At 37.4% G+C, this 21,811-nt stretch overlaps 1 protein-coding gene across 1 annotated transcript in view; it reads right to left on the bottom strand.

Annotated features, from left to right (window-relative positions):
- The window catches only part of BAZ2B (bromodomain adjacent to zinc finger domain 2B), a 272,845-nt gene extending 252,226 nt beyond the window's left edge, over nucleotides 1-20,619 (bottom strand). The window contains exons 1-2 of the mRNA XM_030580012.1: nucleotides 20,531-20,619; nucleotides 17,332-17,642 (exon numbers count right to left, since the gene is read on the bottom strand). The gene's annotated coding sequence lies outside the window, so the exon portion shown is untranslated. The remainder of the gene's footprint in view (nucleotides 1-17,331; nucleotides 17,643-20,530) is intronic.
- Between the last annotated feature and the right edge of the window lie 1,192 nt (nucleotides 20,620-21,811).

Here is a 21,811-nt window from a genome sequence, read left to right as displayed (position 1 = left end):
CCATCTCTAGTTTGGATGAAGAAACCTGCCTCTAACTGGACTTCACATGCAGTCTAATGAAGAGTTTATAATATTACACACTGCTCAACTATCATCCATGTGGTTACCAATACTTCATGAGAACCGACAAATCCATGTGTTGTGATTCAAATTAATTTAAAATGCCAATTTTTAGTCTTTAATGGGAAGTACACAATGTTTTTTAAAACAATAGCTATTTTTATATATCACATCACACAACTTTCTCCCTAGATTTTAACATACTATGTAGATTTCAGGAGCCTTTTGATTCCTGAAGAGCATAGGAGGTTTTCGGCCAACTAGCACTTGCAAACTCTCTATTGACAGCCAGTTGCTGAAATCCACACCAAAAAAACCCCAAAACCACCACACACATTCAGCTGCTTTTTGGAGGTCAGAACAGCATGAAGCAGGGAACTGAAAGTTTTCAAAATTGTTTTTTAAATCTTTACCTTATTTTCCCTGATAAGTCATCCGTTTCCATGGGAAGAGAGGCACAAACAGGTTGAACAGCCAGAAGCATGTCAATTTCAGTTGCTGGCTGCTGGTTCCCCAGTTCCGCTCCTGTTTCCATGGCAACGTATGTAGCATCAGGGAAAACAAACGAAAAGGACATATAGCAGCTAGAGGCAGAAAACACCAGTTTGCAAAAAATAAAAAAATATAAAAAAATAAAAAAATTAGGTGAATACTTAAAAATGTTATTAAACTTAAGTTACAAGATTAGAGACCTGGTCCTAGAAATCAAACAAGCTGAAGTGTTGACTTCACTGGGAATACTCCCATAAGTATGACTTGATGAATTAAGGTCCCAATTTACAGGAAAAACAGGTGAGATCTTCAAAGCACGAAGAACTGTCATCAGCCATTAAGATGCTTTTTTCATAATTTTTTTTTTTTTTTTTTACACACACACTTCATAGGTATACATGTGTTTCTGCACACATGCACTTATCTATGTACTCAAGTGACTCCTACCACCACAATAGTTGAGTACTTCCCAGATATTTAAAGATAGAAACAACAAAAGAAACTTCTCCCTCTCTGTTTCTTCCCAGCACATTTGCCATAGAGTTTCCAAAAGCAATCTGTCGAGATGAAATTTAAGAGTTCTGCACTATGCACTACTCAGACATAGTTAAATACAAACTATTGAGCAGCTAGCCATTAGCTCAAGACAAATCAACAACAGGCTGCTGGCTGGCTGAAACAAGGTCACTTTAATCATGTCTTTGCCAATAGAGAATTCCAAGACGTGGGGCATATCCCCTGCCCATGCACTATTCTTTACCATTCCCTTCTCTGTTAAGTTCTTGCTCCTTGACTCTCTGGAAGTCTTCCCGCAAGTTTGTCTATCTACACTCAGAATAGGCAGCAGGTGCCTTTACTGGTCAGGTGCACAACAACATCCTTTCTGCTGGATGTCACAGCTGCTCAAGGCCATACTGCACTGGATTCTGTGAAGCATCGGAGCATTGAAGGCATTATCTGCTACTATCTCACTAGGACTCTCTCTGTCAGCTGTCCTATAATTCCTTGTTCTTGGAAAGTATCTTGAGCTCAGCCATGACAGCTGGGACTGTTGGGTCTCAGGATCCTGAGGGTTCTCTTTCTGACAGCTGCTTTCTGTGCTCTCCAGAAAAAGAGAATAAAGGATACTGGAACATTCAAGACTAAATGGTCTTTGGTTACATTCAGCTCACTATTACGTGTGCGGAGAAATCAGATCAGTTTCCCAAGACAACCAAAAATCTCTTACAGGTACTGAAACATCAAGTGCAAAATCTCAGGAGTCAATAATAGAAGGAAGACAATTAAGTTGATGACAGTGAGCAAGAAATTGTTCAGTAGAAGAAGAGGCTTGAGGAAGAAGTGTTACTGCTAGCACCTTTATTACTTCCTAAATAGTAAATCTGGAAGCAAACTCCAGTTTATATTGAAAAACTGCTATTCCTTTGGTTGAGAAAGTGACTGACAATGGGGGGTTAGAGTACCCCAAATCCGGGCTCTGACAGGAACTCATCACCATGAGACATGATTTTTTTCCCCCAGCCTGACACGTGATTTAGACAAACTACATTTAACAGTAACACTAACATTCAATTAATTGAAGACCACTAATTACAAATAGAACAACATTACTTTACTTTAGGAATTAAGTTTACATTCATACCAGGCCTGTTGTCCCCTTCAAAAATAAAAACGCTGCAGTGTAAAACAAAGCAAGATTTTGCTTGAGGATACTAGGACTTATTTGGTCTGTTAATTTCAGCAGCATTGTTTTAAGCAAAATCAGTCAAAACAGAGATTGAAGAGATCCTCAGAATTTTTTCTCTAGACTTGGACAGGATGAGGAAGTTGTAGAAACAATATTCAATTCTAGGAAAGATACAATACACATACTACCTAATGGTTTCAGGCATAATATACCTGTGACTTACATATTATCATATAAGGGGAACAGAATTTAAATTTGGAGTTTGGTATTTTGGACTACCATTTTGTAGAGACAAACTGAATACCAACATTGTATCAGTAGGGAAAAAGTGCAGTAAGGACCACCAATGAAACAGAGACAGAAGAATCATCATCTGGGTATGACTGCAAACCAAAGATGATTGTTCTTCTATCTCTTATGGATGATGATGCAAATACATCTTCCCATACTTGGTGTCCAGCTTTTAATTTCTGCTCCACTTCACTGGAGTGATCTATTACTTTTACACCCTGATAGGCAGATAGTATACATGTCTCATATCACAGAATGAATACTAACATAAATATTGTGCTCTATCTGCCCCTTTTATTAAAATGCTTATACAACAGTAGGGCAAAACTTTCATCCTATGGTTAATAGAAAACATGCTGATGATATCCTTTAAAGAAGAGCTTCTCAACCACGGGGACGGGGCCCCGGGAAGCGGGGGGGGCACGAGTAGGTTTCAGGGTGCCTCCAAAATAAACCAGCATTAGACTCACAGGAGCCCAGGGCAGAAAGCCGAAGCCTGCATCCCGCCATGCGAGGCTGAAGCCAAAGCCCGAGCAACTTCACTTTGCAGGGACCCCTGTGGTTTGGGGCCCTGGGCAATTGTCCTGTTTGCTACTCCCTAATGCCGGCCCTGCCTTTTAATCTACTGGATATGTAGAAAAATAGTTGCTGTGGCATAGGTGGGCTGTGGAGTTTTTATTCCGGGTGTAGGGGGGGGAGAAGAAAGAGGCCTGAGAAAGAATAAGGTTGATAACCCCAGCTTTAAAGTACATGAAGCCTACCTTAGTATGCAGATGGACATGAAAAATAAAACCCGCCAAAATTCAGACCCCATCAGTCACACAAACAGCCAACTCAAATCTGAAGGCGTTTTTCAAAAAAAACAGCTTGAGACCTGTGAATTCTGAAAAACCGTAAACACTTTCCAAAAAGGCCTAACTATTTTTGGATTCCTTGATAATTTCCCAGCCCACATTTGACTGCTGTTTTGTAACATCAACTGAAGAGCCACATGACAGTGTCATAAACAAATCCCTTATCAGAAGGCTACTAAATCAAACTCTATAATGTATTCAGTAAATTCATGTTGAAAATGTAATTTCCTTTCTTATATAAGTGGACATATGGGTGAAATAACCTCAGACACTGTTACAATGGAGTCATGCCTAATATCAAATCTCCTTCCTATTCATGAGGCTACCAGTTTTTGAGCCAACTTTGTACCTTTTGTCCTCAGTGGCTTTCATGCTTACTGGTATTTAGCTTGCAAAACAGATGTTCAAGAGCCAAAGAATATATTTATTTTAATTATAATAGGAGTTTTGCTGTTGTCAGATAATTTCTCTCCAAGTCCAATATCACCATGTTTGGCACTAGAAGATATCATACATGAACCAATATGAGTTCTAGGTCACACCTCATATCCCTTCTTACCAAACCAGTATAGCCTGGCTCCCTCCAGAATAATTCCCAAAATGAAAACATCCACAGATATGCACGTGCTTCATGAGCATCTGATCTCAGGAAAACAAAAGAAAGCATGAATGACTTTGCCAGGTAGCAGTCTGATAAATTGTATATAGTCTTCCTTTAATCAGAATAAGGAAGAATAGGTAGTCTGTCTAATCTTAAATTCAGAAAGCCCAACTGTGCCTCTGTAGGCTGATCAAATCCCAGTAAAATAATCTATGACCTGTTACTATATATCAAAAATGCTGCTACTTAAAAAATTATTCATATTCAATTCTGAAAAACTGAATTTAGTCTTCATCTATTAGGACAAGATGCTTTTTATGATCACTAGAGTTAATGCTAAAAATTACTGGATTGCAACCTACTGGCTCTTTTTTTAGCAAGTCATATAAATTTACTACAACTTCTGGGGTTACATTTTCCACGATTGGTCTCTACCAAAATTTTGAGAAAATGGCTTGGCTAGTTTTGAGTGAGAAGAAAATGTGGATGGGGAAGGCAATGGGGTATCTCTCCATCACATATATAAAAAAAGTTATTGTGGCTTTTAAACAAAAAACCAAGAAGTTAACACTTGAAATCTGGAACTGAAATAGCCCTCTTAAAAGAGTAGTGCAAGACTTTTACTTGAGACAACTAGGCATTAACCAAGTTATGACCACCTGGGGGGGAAAGAAAAAAAAAAATCACATACCAAGTATATGCACAGGTTGGCTTTGTTTTTTGGTTGCTGTTTTGGGGTTTTTTGTTTTGGTTATTTCCACTGTGCTTCTTTGGGTGCGCACATGAAAAAACATGAAGCTGCATATGCACAGCTAAATTAAATTAGCAGTCTTTTCATCTATGTTGCTGAAGGTGACCATATGAGCAGGAACTGAAGGAAGAGACCAGTGTTCTTCTCTCAGCCTCTTGGGGGGAGCGGGGTCTTGTAAGATGCCCTTGATAACTCAGTGGTTTGAGCATTGGCCAGCTAAACTGAGGGTTGTGAGCTCAATCCTTGAGGGGGCCACTTAGGGATCTAGGGTACTTGGTCCTGCTAGCGAAGGCAGGGGGCTGGGCTTGATGACTCTCCCAGCTCTATGAGATAGGTATATCTTCACATATTATCCAGTCCTGATCCATTTCTGCATGCATTGAGTGTAGGGCTTCCACAGTCTAATGCATTTTATAAACTCAAACAACTTATCACCCCAGGCTGCAGATCTCCTATGATGTGCAGGAAAAGTGCTTCTTCCTAGTTGTCTGCCTCCTAAAATAATTGTGTGGGATATTCTGGTGTCACTCCAGAATATGGATTTCTCATGCCTAGTTTAAAATTATTTTACAAGTTACTAAAACTACAACAACTACATAAATAGAACATTACACTTGAGCACTCAGGAGGTCAGAAAGTACCAAAAGATATGGTTGTACAAACAATCATACATCTGTCCCCTTGTATGCATGCATTACAATAGTCTTTATATGATCACATACCATTTCCCCAAATACGTCATATTATCTTCTGTGACCTAAGACAGATAGTACCACAAGGCTACACTTCAATGCCAGGTCTATGAAAATCATTTATGAGAAGTACACAGTAAACTGTACTTACATTACATATTAAGTGCAACACTGAGTAATAGTGAAAATTTATTGGCATCTATAGGCTACCTATATTTGCAGCTAACTTTGTTGCATATTTAACAGCCTCATCTTCTGAATTGTGCCTTATAAAGGCTGTACAGCTGGTTGAACAGTGATGATAGTAGAAGTGCTGACCAATGATTTTTTTATATATATATAATTTCTTGCTCAAGTCTGTAAATAAAAAAAAAATCTGTCACTAAAAGCCACTACTATGCCAATGAAGTAAAAGGAAAAAAAATATTCCAAGATGCTACAAGAATAGCTAACATCACAGGAAGACATTTATGATGTAGTGCTTTCCTTAGAGCCAGGCTAAAAGGTTATGTTTCCACAAGTGCATTTTGGATGCTGCTAAGTATTAGCTATAACAAAAAGCTCACATCAATCTGTGACATACATTTCTCCCATTCCAGGCCTACGTTTAATCTACTGTATGAATACATATGTTCACCAGTCTAAAGTATTACATCAAAGATTATACTCCAAAACTAAAGGCCTAGACATATCAAAATTGTGGGAGTTACCGTATATACTCAATCATAAGCCAGTTCGTTTATAAGCCAATCCCCCAAAGATGGATAAGTAAAAATAGAATTTTTTTATGACTCGTTCATAAGCTGACCCTATAATTCAGGGGTCAGCAAACTTTGGCTCCCGGGCCATCAGGATAAGCCGCTGGCAGGCCGAGATGGTTTCTTTACCTCAAGCGTCCACAGGCATGGAGGTAAACCTAAGTAAACGAAGTGTCCTGACATGCCAGCTGCTTACCCTGATGGGCCGAGACAGCAACTGGTGTGGAAATTTTTTTGTAGGGAGAAGCTGGGAGTCAGGGGAGTAACACTTGTGACCACTCCCACATGACCCCACATCTAACCCAGGACCCCCACACTCTCCGCATCCCATCCCAACTCTTCCCACCTTATCTGAGGAGGGCCAGGGGAGGATGTCTCTGGCCTGGTGGGAGCTGCTCCTGCAGGCTGGGCAGTGCGGCCGCAGCCTGTTCAGGTGGGCCAGATCAGGCGCCGCGGCTGTAGCATGTTCCAGAGTGCTACAGCAGGCCAGGCAGTGCAGTCACAGCCTGCTCTGGGGGGAGGGCCGAGTGGCACGGCTGCAGCCTGCCAGCCCCGGAGCTTCAGCTGCTTCGGAGGCTGGGGGGTGAGCAGCATGGCCAGAAGCGGACAGACTCTGGCCCCGCCTCCTCCCTTCTGACTCTGCTGCCTCTCCTTGCTTTCTCTGGGGGAAGGGGTTGTGTCCCACCTCTCCTTGTCTATACCCATTCAAAAGCCGACTCCCTTCTCTGTTTCCCTTTTTTACTAAAAAAATTTGGCTTATGAACGAGTATATATGGTGTGTGTGTGTATATATATTTCAAATTAGTAAATGTAACAACTCCCTGATGCATCTTCTTCACTCTACCCAACATATCCTGCAATTTTTTTCCATTAAGGGTGGGAAAAACCATGAGGGTAAGGGACAAATGACTACTACAAAAACTGTTGAAGACTACGCCAATAAACAAATGAAAGACATAGAATTTGACGGCCAACATCATATATGTCAAAGTGCAATAGTCTACTTTGGTTTAGGAAGGCATTCCCTTTTTGTACGTTTTCTTGTTTTCTTAAGTTTACTCCCCAGTACTCTCCTATTTTCAATGAAGCAGTACAAAATTGTATATATTTTCCAAAACTAAATCTTCTCTTTAGTAATTTTTGGCAAGCGTATGTAAAGCTCTAGCCAAGCACAAGACAGCTCTTGACTCCTTCTAATATGCCAACCAAGGGTTTTATTGATCATGGCACCTCTAGTTCATGGGTCAACTATCTACTGCCCATCCTTACATTTTACAATCCTGTCCTCTGACACACTCAAAGTATGGTTGTAGGGAAGGGTACTTTCTGCACCAGTGCTAGGCAATTACTATATTGTTCCAACAATGTAAAGTTGCCTTCCCCTGCAGTGTGGGGCATGGGTCACTTGCTGGTGGATTCTCTGCAGCTTGAGCTCTTCAGACCACAATTTGAAGACTTCAATAACTCAGGCATAGGTATGGGGTTTGTTATAGAAGTCGATGGGTAGGGTTCTATGGCCTGCTTTGTGCAGAGGGTCGGACTAGATGATCACATTGGTCCCTTCTGACCCTAGAATCTATGAATCTATAAAGTAGTCATTATACCAGTAGTTATATGGTAGTCATACTACTTAATCCCTTTCAATGCTATCAATAAAATCATTACACCAGGCAACAGAACTAGAATCTACTTCTGTTAATCATGCCTTAAAAAAAAAAATAAAAATCTAAAATGGGCCTGTTTCTGCTTTATTCCTGATACAGTCCTGTTTCAATGACGACATTATCCTCAACCACACAGTGGCCCTTCAGCATGATTTGTCTTGAAAACAAGGTAATAAGGTTTGACTCACTGTCTGATGAAGCATCAACAATTCAATTGCTACAGCTGAACATTCTATTCCAATTTAACTAAAGACAAAAAGAGGAGAAGGAAACACCCATTTACTTCCTTCCAGTCCCACTTAGAGCAGCTTCCTTGAGGGAGCCAAGATGACTTCCTATTGTTTCTAACATCCACCAAGAGAGTTTAGAAAATAAAACAATTCTCTTTGCATTGAAGGCGCTAGAGCTGTGCTAGTATAGTTTCTTATGCATATTGTAGAAAAATAACCTACAAACTATTTTACCACACAGCACTTTTCCCTCTTGCATCCTTAACCTCCTGAGCCAAACAGGTTTGTACCAAACTGCTACTTCCCCTCACCATGTCTCCTAATTGCTCCTTCATCACCTCAAAATGAAGCACTTGGACGTTCAGTGGTAACATAAGAAGTTATCAGACCTCCCATAGGAAAAATACTACTTAGCACTTCTTATAGGCTTAACCTTTTAAAAAGTGCTGTAACTAATTAACACATTAAACAATCTTCATGTGCAAGACATGCCAGCTTTCATGATCTCCATGCATCGGGCAAGAATGTGTGTGACATGTCTTTTCAAAAATCTCATCTGCCTGTGACACCGGATCATGAGCTTTTAACTAATTTCCTAATGGACCTAAACCTGTAAGATATTGAGCACCCTCTGCTCCCTTTTATTTCAATAGGAGCTGAGAATGCTCAATACTTCAAAGAATTGGGCTCTTCATTTCCCTCAAAAGAAAATAATCATTTCTCTAGGCATTCCAGCCACTAGCCATTAAGGCAAGGCAAGATGAGAAAAAGTTGCCAATAGCAATAAAATCCAATAATAGCAGCCATTTTAGTCCGTTGCATGGAAAAAAAATCAAGATCTTTTACATTTCTTAAAAACAGAAATTCACATTTACTAACACAGCCCATATATAACCACTGGTGGCTATTATTAACAAGCATATGTTCTGTGACGTTACAAAAAACATACTTATCCATTTTAGAGCCATGAAAAGATTAAAGTAATTTCTAACCTATTAAATTTTGCTGTGTGATTCTTGTCAAGATTGTTATAGATCCAAGGTATTAAATAATATTCTAACAAAACTATTTCTTTAATATATTTTATATTTTTGGAGATTCCCCCCTCCAAAGCCAGGCATGGGCAAAGCACGAAAATCATGCATTTTAATAACTTTGGTTTTGAAACCTTAACCTTGGCTAAATTTAGCAAAGATTTCTTATTCAAAAGAACACAACAATCAAAAGACTACAAAGGTTGCATGATGTATTTTTTAGGCTGCTTTACAAAAACAAGATTTTGCATTTAAGATTTGTGTCACTTGATCCTTCCAGTTTATTTCTTCAAACGCCATACTTTATCGTTTTATTCAGTATTTAGTTAAAATTAAATATTTAAAATTGAAGTTGATCCATGCTGCAAGCGCAGCTAAAATGAAAGTCTTCTCTGGCAGCAGTGACTAGATTTTAAATGCAGGTAGATCAATAAAAAGAAAGGAGCTCAAGCACAAGCTCCATGTGTGAGTGGAATGGTTTATAATAGCTTGCAAATGACTATGTGCTTGCTGTAACCAGCTGTTCTTAAATTATGAATATGCAACCAATTCATGTTAAAGCCAAATCCCACCACTATTTCTACAGAGAAATCCCAGTAGTTTTCGCTTGTTCTACATGTGAGCTCTGTTAAGGATACAAATAGCAGTAAGCTTCAGGACAAATAGGACCAAACTATTGGCATTTCATGCACTAGGTCCATTATCACAGCAGGGGATGTCAATCACTGGAACATTCCTATAACAGCTCAGGCAATATGACAATGATCTCCCAGAAAAAAAAATCAAAATCTCTACCGCACACTCAACGTCTCTCTGCCAACCTAATGCTTTTTTGCTTCAGCCAATCAGATTGTCAGCCCTGACCTAGAAGACTTGCATCAAGCTTCAAACCTTTAAAAAACATCAATCATAAAAACAAAGACAGGACATTGAATTATACAGTATTAACCTCCAGGGTTTGCATACAAAGACCTTAGATTTATTTATGTCCCAGCGTGTTAAGAGCTTCAGTACACCATTCTTTACACCAAACCAGCTGCCAATTTGATGAACCTCTCTGCCCTCAGCAGGAGTGCAGCATCTTTGATTAATGAGTGCATGCTTGTGGAAAAGTGTAAGAACAGAAAACAAGGTTTAAAAAAAAACACACACGATTGTGTCTCTACATATCCGATGGACCAATGCAATAATTATCTTCAAGATGGATTTCTTTTACAGAGAAAGAATGAGACACTTTTAATACTGCGTATGTTCACTTAAACTCACACTGCAGTTATTTTAGTCTCTTAAAATACTTTTTTATAAAATGCAAATGTTATCTCTCACAAAGCACATTCATCTACTGCAAAAAGTTAAAATTCATCAGATCTACAAAGCCACTACTAAATAAGGGCACTACTTCTGACTGAATGTGTGCTTAAGAAAGTACTTTAAATCATCAAAGCAGTAATTATTTTTAACATTTTTTTTAAACTTTTAAATTCCCATCTAACAGTCTAACAATTCAAAAGCTCAAACCAACTGAACTGGTGTATTTTTTCCTCTTTCTAAACATTAATATATAAGTACAGTATTGATTTTTAAAGTTCCAAATTAAATTAGATACAAAATATAATTCCTTATTTAATTTTAACAAAGGCACATTTTACATAGAACATTTCATTTTTCCAATGTTTTAAAATGTTTTATTGTGACTTGCAACAAATTAGATAACAATAAGGATAGAAATAAGTTCTACCTATATAGACCCGGGGAAAAAAAAAATATGTCTGTCTGATGGAGAAGTGACCACATTATTTTTGAACACCACTTCATTTTAGAAGAATTAGTTTAACTTCTTTTAGACCAAATACATTTTATTAAAAACACATCAAGAATTTGATCCTGCAAATGATAACAGGCATAGTGCCTAGTAGTACTAAAAGCTGTCTCACAATGAGACTATTTACAATGGTAAGCACTACTGCACCTGATAGTATTTGCAGGATTGAGCCCAAGCATTCTGAAGGTGTCACCACCACCTTTTTTTCTGCATACTCCCATCACAGAGGTTAGAAACATCTTTACCTATGGCTCTAAACTACCAAGGTTTAACTCATTCAACTCCTTACCTACATCAAATGCAAAGATAGTCATATGGTCCCCTCCACATATAGGAAATCATAATACCTGAAGTGTGCAAGGAAGCAGGTGACAGTATGGGTTACACATTAACAGACTAGAATCTCCTTTCTATGAAAATTGGAGGGATACTGTCAATTTCAGATCTAGAATTGGGGGTGGAGGGGGATTAAGTGTTAGAAGTAGTTTCAGAAATGACATCTTCCTGGGAGTCCCCTGGCCAATTTCTAAGAGTTAAATACATAAAAAACTTTTCTATTTTTTAAAAAGATTTATTCTTTTTTCTATTGCTGTTTGAAAAAACCCACACAAACAAAAGGATAAACTAACAAAAGTGCTGTCAAATGCACAAAATAAACAATCTGAATTCAAAAGAGAAAAAAATTCCTTCCTCTAATATCTATTACTTGCAGCAACATTAGCGAAAACCTACAGACAGATGTCGGATTTTTACATTGACAGGGCTGCTTTAAACTGTCAGTCTTGTTACTTACTAATATGATCAGAAAACTTCACAATTTAAAAAATTTTGCTCATAAAATTAAAATAAAACCAAAGATATGATAGTGGCAGCAAAAGCTATTCTTTGCTTTCTCTACAATAAAGTTTCAGAGGAAACTGTTGTACATGACTTAAAGACTACGTTAAAGAAGTGTTTTCATACTACTCTAAGGAATTCCTTTGGGTAGATTGAAGGCAGTATATAACCCTAAACAAGAAAAAACAGGAGGTTTTTTTTTTAAATTGTCTAGTTATTTCATATTTTAGATTAAAGATTAAAAAAAAAGACTCAGATTAGTGAAAATAGTCCTCATATCTGACACTCTACACGCTGAACATAGACTATGAGCCCAAACCTACGAAGGCTTATGCACATGCTTAACTTTACACATGAGTGTAATCAGAAGTCTCTGCAGGATCAGGGTCAAAGGTTTTCATTTCTGGAGTTACAGACCTGGCAGTTACAGTACTGATTCAGTGTAGTGCCTGTGCTAGGCAAAAGCAGATGAAGCAATTGCTTAGGGCCCCGAGCAGCTCAAGGGGGCCCTCTATTAACTTTTTTAGTATGTGTTTGGCGGGGGGAGGGGAGGCAAAAATATTCGTGCTTAGGGCCCCACAAAGGGCTAGTACTACCTCTGATTTAGAGTCAGGTAATCTTGGCTCTGTTCCCAACACTGCCATTGACTTGCTGTGTTGCCATGGGTAAGTCACTTCACTTCTCTGTACAGTATAGGGAAACTAGTAGTTAGCTACCTTTACGAAGCTCGGAAAAGTTCGGCTGAAATAAAAGTGCAACAACTAATGTTTGACGTACCATAGGATTATTCTTCTTATGCAGTGCTTTGGTGACTCATTTGTTGTTTCTCAATGTATTAGCACAATTAGAAAACGTGTACCTTTTTAAAGTTGATCTTATTAATATATTATTGTTTCCATTACTCATCCCTAAAGAGTAAACATAGAAGAACTCCAAACCCCTTAGTATGTACTCACTTAGATAATGACACTAAAGCAGTGCTTCCATTATAACTACAACAGCATTAACAATAGAACAGATCAGATGTAAGGAAAAAATATTGGTGCAACTGAAACTTTACAAAAACAGAAACATCATTGCTGCTTATCTTAATGTTTCTTACTCATTTTTTTGGCACAGATTGAGGGGGACATAGTTTTAAATGTCTTCTGTACCTATTTTAGCATTCCGTATTTTCCTCCATACATTTCTTTAAAGCATACAATTTACCCGTTACACTGTTTTGTCAGTGTTCAACCAGACTGTTCTAGTCTACACAATTGTGAAATACACTGTTGTCTCTCTTCTCATTAACATTTGTCAGTGTTTCTCTTGATTGCTCTTTAGTAGCATTTAAAAAAGGACACAGACTAGCTGATAAAATTATTTTAATATCATCAACCAAAACAAACAATAGTAGAGGACAAGGAAATTTGAGAGGGTTACCTTAAATTTGGGGGAAAACCCTGATGGCCTTAGCAAGTCATTCCCATCAATGGCCAACGCACCTGAGTGAAGCAAGTACTATTTGGCCCTTTATCAGGTCTCTGTTATAAAAACCATCTTCAATTTTTTTTAAGGGAAAAAAAATGGATCATACTATACTATTACCTTTTAAAGCTGAAATCTCTATTCAAATCAATTGAAGGATATGGCCCTACATTTATATTTTTAAAAAGGAGAAAAAATAAAACCTGGTTTTGAAGATTTTTAAATATAAATTACTAAAGGGAAATTAAAAACCCTCCAAGGAATCTAGTATACTAAGAATAAATCTTGGTGAAATAATTTCAATTCTGGGACAGCACTCTCTTAGTTTCTTTGTAGTAAGATGCATTTCTAGTTGATCTAGACTTGGCAAAACAACTTGGATCTTCTAGTGCCGAATATGCCATAATAAGAATACTGTGAATCTAAAAGCAATCAAGCACTAAACAAATTCTTTCACTAATTCAGAAGGATCAGACAGAAAGCATGAACTTTCTTGCAACTGTGATATTCCACATCTTGTGTAGGAACACAAAAGTAGCAACAAAGACATTAACAATTGCAGTTCAAGCTGGGAGTGACTGTTCTGTTTCAATTCAATGACACCACTAATGGCTTCTTAGCAGCTCCATGAAATCAACCAGCTGTCAAGTCGATGCATCAGAAGGAACAGTTCCGCACTCCCATAAGAAAAAGCAACACATCAGGATGTTTGGCAAAACATCTGCTCCTTTACACTTCAATTCTATAATAAACATGCAACAAAGAAATAAGGAAAAAAAGACAATAGAAACTTACAATTCTAAAGACATCATTGCTTTCTTATTTGTATTTTAAATCATTTTCTTGCAAAAAAAATCAGTCATGGAGCATTTTATCTACAAAAGTTAGTATTAATGCTTAATATATTTACAATACTCAACCCTGTGTAATACAAAAAAATATTGTTCTTGTTTCTGTTAAGATGCTTGGATATTGCTTACCAGGAAGAGAAAATAGAAAACCACTTATTTCCCCAAAAATTACACAACATATTTAGTAAATTTTATCATAAAACAGTGTTCCAAACTAATTTTACCATATGAACTACGACCCTTAACATGAGTTTTCAAATAAATCTTATTTTGTTGAAACAGGCAAGTTTAAGTAACTCAAAATACTAGAATTATTTAAATAAATTCATAGGATGAGAATTTAGTGTGGCAATTCTACTGTTTATTATGTCAATACATAGTACTCTCAGAAAGCTCATTTACATGATTCTTTCAAAATAGCAGTAAGTCAATAATAGGAAGAAACTATTAGCTACTACTCCTCAAAAGATTATTTTTTTCTTCTAAGACATCATTAAAATACCACAAAAATATATTCACATAGAAATTTATCAGTTTGATTTTATATGCTATAGTTTTTAAAGAATCAGCAAGCAAAAAAAAAAAAAAAAAAAAAAAAAGCTTCCTGTCTGCCAAATTGGACTTAAAATAACTTGAACACCAAAGATATCCCTCCTAAGTACTTAAGATTCCTAACTTCTCGATAAATCCAATACAGAAAATTGTTTCAACTACAATTTTCTTTATGCTGTCTGGCTTATTGATTATGCAGCATTGTGTCAAAAATGTGTAGTTTACAATAGGTGCGAGAGACATCAAATATACTTTACCATTTTCTTAAACTGCTTTATCCTCTGTTGCTCACCATTTATAATCTGCCAAATCTTCTAGGCCTTTGTTGCATGTATAATTTAGAACCATCTGTTCTATGGACTTCTAAGTATTTAAACATTTTCATCTACCTACAATTCACATAACTGGCAGACATTCAATTAATTGAGGTTTTCTAAAGCATTTTTTAAAATAACATATGAAGGTAAATATCTGACTTTTGCTAACAAAAAAGCATACTTCCTATACAACCATAAAGACATGTTGTTTAATGTATCATTCAATTTTGAGTATGTGAGAAAAAGAGAAATCTCTTGATGTACTAAGCCCTCTTCCTATTAGTTTCTAAGTTAATTGTAACCAATGTTTTTCCCAATCCTGAAGACAAAGGGAATGCAAATTAAATACAGACAGTTTCATGTTCTTGTTAGCGTGAATATAAATATGCAGAAAGTAAAATGAATATAGGAAACAGAATGGAAAATTAGAATTCTATTTATAGTACCTATTATTTATGAAGTGTTCCCTGTTTCATTAAGTTTTGCCATGTGACCAAGAGAACTTTTATTATATGAAAAGACTATCATTGACAAGTAAATTAAAGGAACACTGTATTTTACTGTTTTCCTTTTCACAGTGGCTGATAGAAGAGTTTATAACCAGATGTAAAGTGATTCAGAATTGTGGCTGTTTTTTGTTTTTTTATTTAGCATACTAACTACATTTTGCCAACTGCAGAATACAGCATCTGGAACATAATCCAAAATACATAATGTCTACAGGTACTTTCCAAAAGAACTGTTTTAACAGTATCATATGTATGTAATAAACTGTTCGTAATCTATCATTTTTTAAAAAATAATTAAATTTCCCTAACCCCCTTCACCTTCAGCTCTATACTCCTTCAGAGAAGATTCAGGACCAAGTTGTCTCATGTAAATTCACGAGATAACTATTTGCTGTAAATACAAATAATGCTAACACACAAATGAAATAATATTTGGATTTTTTAAATAAAGAGTTAAATATATATTTATATTTGAAATAGTACAAGGCCAGAACATAAAAATTAGAGAAATTCAAAATAATATACATTTCTCCACCTGTTACAAAAATTCCAGAAAAGGAGTGCATAGTTTTAAGAATTATATGCATTCTAGCAGGATAAACTACACATCTCTCACTTTAAAGTGCAGCTTACAACACATTAGATCAGAAATCCCAAGGGGGAAAAACACACACTTGGAAAATTTCCCCTTAAACTTTACATGACGTCACTGTCTGTCCCTGTTACATTTCCTAAACTTTGAGCCTTATCCAGCAGGACTTTCAGGATTTCCAACCACCTCTAAAAGAGAGAGAGACAGACTTGGGAATAAAAATTTGCCCAAGATGGCGAAAGCCTTGTTGTTTAGAGGGCAGAAAAATGGAGGATATTGTAATATACACAAAGGGATAAATTTCAACAACTCGGCCAAGGGCTGCAGCTGCTTGTCTCTCTTTATAAGGAAGCAACACACACAAAAGATAAAGGGCGAGAGAAAGAGAAGAAAGCAGCAAAGCCCTCAGCACAGGCAGACTCCCTGGTCTCTCCCAAGCCCACTCCACTCGCCCGCCGCCCTTTTCAACGCCCAAAGCGGAGTTTGGAGCAACTCTACAATGCCACATTTTGAAATAAAAGGACATAAAAGAGTCCGGGGGGGGGGAGAGAGGACAAGCAGGAGGGGGGAGTTGCCGCTGCTCAGCGGGAGACAGAGCCACGGCGGTACTGAGCCGGGCGGGCTCCTCTTACCCTGTGCACACTCCGAGCTCCCGGGGGCCCCCTCGCTGCACGCTGCGAACCCCACTGGGCACCGGCAGGGGAGGCAGAGGGGAAGGAGCTGCCCCTGCGGCTGCAGCCGGCTGACATGCCCAAAGCGGCGGCTGCCGGAGCGAGCCGGGAGCGCAGAGACACAAAGAGGCGCTCCCAGCCCAGGCGGCGGCGGAGCAGCCCCAGCCCCAGCCCCAGCCCCGCAGGCAGCGGCGGAGCCGGGCAACCCGGCCCAGGGACACACACTGGAAGCCATGAATAAAGTTTAAACTCGCTCGAGACCGGGACCCGGACCTCGCCCCCCTCCCCTGCCAGGACTCGCACTGTAGCAGCCTCTCTCCTCCCCACCCCCAAACCCGAGTGGACAAGATCAGCCCCTTTCCGATGGGACACACAACCCCAAAGCCACAACCAACCCACCGCAACAAAGGGATGATACAAACCAGCGGCTGCAGAACACCAACACCTCAACTCCGGCAGCAGCTTTGCCCATCTGAGCACGATCTCTCCGTCCCTCCTTCCTTGTCCTGAAATCTAGCAAACATTTCACATTTCCACCTTAACAGAAAATCCCTCCCTCCCATCCGGGGAGAGCAGGCAGAGAGGTTTTAACTCACCTTTCTAGTTTGGAAGAGATCTTCCCTTTCTCGGGTTGCTGGAGGTTAGGATATGTGTGTGTGTGTGTCAGGAACGTTTCCCTGTCCAACACCCTCAAGAAGAGTGTAAAGAAACACTAAGGAGGGGTGGGGAAATTTGGGAGAGTGTAACCCTCTCTGCGTGTATCTGTTTCTCTCGCTGTCTCTCCCTGGTTAGTTCCTTACAGCGGCAGCAGATTGAAGCAGATTCTCTTCTCAAGGTTTATTCAGCTTCACTTCCAGGCGAAGCCTTCATGAACCAAAAGTGACGTCAACCAACAAGGCTCTTCTTTCTGCAACAATGAAAGTTGCTGTTAACAAGGGGGAAAAGAGAGAGAATTGTTTATCTCATTTCAGCCCCAGTAATAAATGACCTATCAGCAACGAAAAGGAGCAAGGAAAAGAGTGCATTTCTGTTTCCCAAGTGCACACACACTCTCTCTCGCACACACACACTCTGTCCAGTATTCCCCGGACTAGGAAAAGTTATCGAAAAGTTTAGGTCTTATAAAAGGGGAAATATAATAAATCCACATGTGATGATTATTAAATAACTAATTAACAGATTGGGAGGGAAATACATTAGTCCTTCATAGCTGTCTAAAGTAGTTCTTAAATTTATGTTCAGGTTAAAGATTAAAATGCATCTAATTTATAATTACAAGAAAGATTTTAGGGGGAGAAAATGATGACCTGCTACAAAAAAAAAAACACCACAAAATCTGACACTTTTTGAACCAGACAAGTACATCAGCGAGTCATGCTGGATGTAATGTACAAGTCTTATGATGATGTGACAGAAACAAAGTGAAATCCAAATAAATCCAAGTAAAACTGACAAATAGGATCAGAAACTGTAAGGTGTTTTAACATGAGGGTGTTAAAATAGTTCAACTGTTACTATGGAAATTTTTTAAAATACTTTCCAGAATGTCTATAAAATATGAGCATTTCATTTTGATTAATGGAGACTCTGGTTGGCTAAAACAATTGAATTAATAGGTTATTTTGTGAAAGAAGAGCAAAAACTGGCCCCTCCCTACTCTAACCCTTTAAATTATACACGTGGTTTCTCTCCCCTTTTTTTTTTTTTGGCAAATAGTCAAGCTAGGCCAGGTTTAAAACCAAAGCACTGCTCCCTATGAACTATAAAAATAAAGATTTAAAGCTATATTAAAATATAATCAAGAACATACTTCAATAAATGTAACGTTATTTCATTATGTATCTTACAAAACATTTTCTTGCATTCTGAAAACGTAATATTTAATTTGATTACTTTAGCACTATATAGAATTTAAACATTTATTTTAAAACTACAGCTAAACAAATCTGATCTCAACATAAAATAATATGTATATTTAGAGAGATGCCATTGTTTTGTGTTTCCCCTTCAGCTACTGGCTGTGATTTTAATTGTGCTGGAGGATCTTCATTAGTATTAACACATGGGGAGATTTCACAAAGCTGCTTCATTAGGAAAAAAAAAAAAAGCTTGGCAGACTAGGTCTTTTTGCATGCAATGAGAATGTCAGCCTTACCTCGGTCATTTGTAACATAATAAGTGCAAGCACAGTGATTGCAATGCAGGAACACTGGGGGAAGGGCAAAAATACTGTCTGTCTAACAGGAATATGTGAAAAGAAAGCTCCTCATTACGCAGTAAAATGTATGCTAAAAATTAGTGAAGATGAGGTCTCAAGAGACTGATGCAAAATAAATTAATGTGCTGATATGTTTTTAATTATTATTTTTGTACTAGTTTATTTCATTCCCTGGATTCACATCTAGCAGCAAAGCTTTGCTAGCATTTATTGATTTTTTCACTGCCACATTCCCGGAATACAGATTTTAATCATTTCACTACACCACATTCAGTAATTTCATTAAAAACTGGAACCTTCCATCCCCAGAAAAGCATTTAAATTCAATGACACACAATTTCTCTTAGCAGCAAACTGTCTCAACAGTAAAAGCTGGCCTAAGGTTCAAATGCATAATTTAATCCTGAGTTCTCCATGCTCTGCATTCCTTTGAAGCTATAATTTGACTAACTACCTAATAACTGTAATAAGAACAATGATTTCCTTATAATATGTTATTAACCCATATTTAATTAACTCAAAGGCCAAGATCTGTACATGTTTGATTGGGTCAGTACTTCTCTAACCTCAAAATTTACAAATAATGTTCTTGTAGAAAAATGTGGGATAAGAGTATAAGTATGGAAATAATAAAATAGATTTTTTTCTCAGAATGTTATGCATCAAAAGCTCATACATTTTCTAACACAACAGTATTGTGCTCAAGAGATAATAGGATTTTAAAATACGTGGACAAACAATGGATTTAGATAATTCACTATACAATGCATTGGCTGTTATGCATATATATTAAATATCTCTGCTATTAATATTTTAAAGAAATCCTAACATTAATTATTACTAGCACTATTGTAAAGAAAAGACAATTTTTTTAAATAGTAAGCCAAACCAACTCATGTTCTCAAGATAAATAACAAAGTTACTGTTATATAATCTATTTAGTTTTCTATAGTGCCCATAATCACTATACAATTTAAGCACTTAAAATACAAAATCAAAATAAAGTTTAAAGAAGTATTCTAATTTAAGCCACTAGGAATGCATTTTGTTGCTGAAAATTTAAACACTACACTTCTCACTGGAAAGCTAAATATTGATTTTGGCTTCATTTGGCAATTGAAAATATTACTGAATTTGTAGATAGCACTTTGTATTCTACAGTAAAATGTGTTTAATAAACGATGACTCTGGCACCTGATTGCAAGAATAGCCACAAAGAAACCAGTTTTACTAGTGCAAACTTAACAAGATTCATAAATGTATTAAAGATTCTTTTGTTTTAATATGCTTATTCAACAGAAGCTGTTGTTACAGGATCCTATTGATGCATTTAAAGTGATTAACTATTACATCAAAAAGGTTCACAGCTTCAAATTTTGGCTGGCTTCTCTTAGGCAGTATTAAAGTTGTAGTCCTTGATAAAAAATATGCAAATTAAAACTGCAGCATGTATACAATAAAAATAGGACTCTTGTTTCTTCATATGTTTGATTAATTAATTTAAAAAATGCAGGAGCCTGGACACTCAAGTTTTCCAATGCAAGTGCTCTTTAAATAAAACCAGCACAATATCTCACCCTTTGCCTCTTCTACTACTCATTATTTTGATCATAAAGAATTCATCAGATGGTTCCACCCTCAAATTTAGGCAATATTCAGAAGTGTCACAAACTGCATGGAAGACAACCTGAGGGAAAAAAGAAATAGAGCAAAGTAAGACGCCAGGCCTGTGAACACTTACACACATGTACTTTACACATGCAAGTAATCCTATTAAAGTCAATAGGTCTATTAACATGCTTAAAGTGCATGGATAAATATTTGAAGGATGAGAGTTATACACTTCAGTAGGGGCTACTCACATGAGCAGACTTATAACCATACTTAAGCATCTGCTGGATTGGGACTTTAGGCCTTGATCCCACAATGAACTCTGCATGAGCAGACCCTTGTGTCCCCATAGAGCTGCACTAAACTCAATGGCTTCAGTGGAACTCTGTGTCGGTGTAATGGTCTGTCCACACAGAATATATTACATAGGTCAGGCTCTAATATTGTACATTTTTAATAGCAGTTGGCCTACTTGTAATGTTAACAGTGGTGTTTGCAAAGCACATACGTTTATTACCATAAAGAGAGAGTCAAATATATTTGAGACACAAGAAACAATAAACTTTCAGCAGGATTGATATTATTGTTCATGCCACTGATAAGGGATAGATGCATAAGCATGAAATACATGCTACTAATAAAAAAAAGCATGGAGGTTGATTTAATAAAAAACGAAGTATTTCATTCAATTATGATGTGCAGTCTATGCTTTAAAACATCATGTTTAAAAGTAATAGCACAGTAGAAACCAGTTAAAAGCATAACCTTCCTGCTTAGAAAATTTACTCTGGGTTTAAGAGGTTTATTCTTATCATAGATACTTGTTGGCAGAGCACAGCTTATGCTATCACTCTCTAAGGGCTATTTACACAGTTTAATGTGTCTAAAGTACTACTGGCTTTATGCTGTTACACCCCTATTTTATGATGTCATCCTAGAGTAGTCAGATGAATGAAGATCTACTTCATCTCACTATAATCAAAAAGTTTAGAAGAACACAGAGACAGGGGATTTTTAAAAAATATAATGCAATTTATATATAGTATAAAACAACTTTAATGGCTTTGCAGCTGGACTAATCTGTTGATTATTATTTGTGAGTTGCTTGCTTTGAGGAATTCTGATTTCACTGACAGGGTTCAATCTGTTGCAGACTCTCTTCTGAAGCAAGTGATGTAGGAGCGCAGAGGGTAAGAGAATCCCAGATGAATGGCCCTAATAGCTTATGGGTACCCTGAGCTGCCACG

This window comes from Gopherus evgoodei, chromosome 11, assembly GCF_007399415.2.
Source record: "Gopherus evgoodei ecotype Sinaloan lineage chromosome 11, rGopEvg1_v1.p, whole genome shotgun sequence".
NCBI classification, from domain to species: Eukaryota; Metazoa; Chordata; order Testudines; family Testudinidae; genus Gopherus; species Gopherus evgoodei.
The sequence above is the reverse complement of the archived record's forward strand: the minus strand, read 5'-3'. Positions and strand labels throughout refer to the sequence as shown.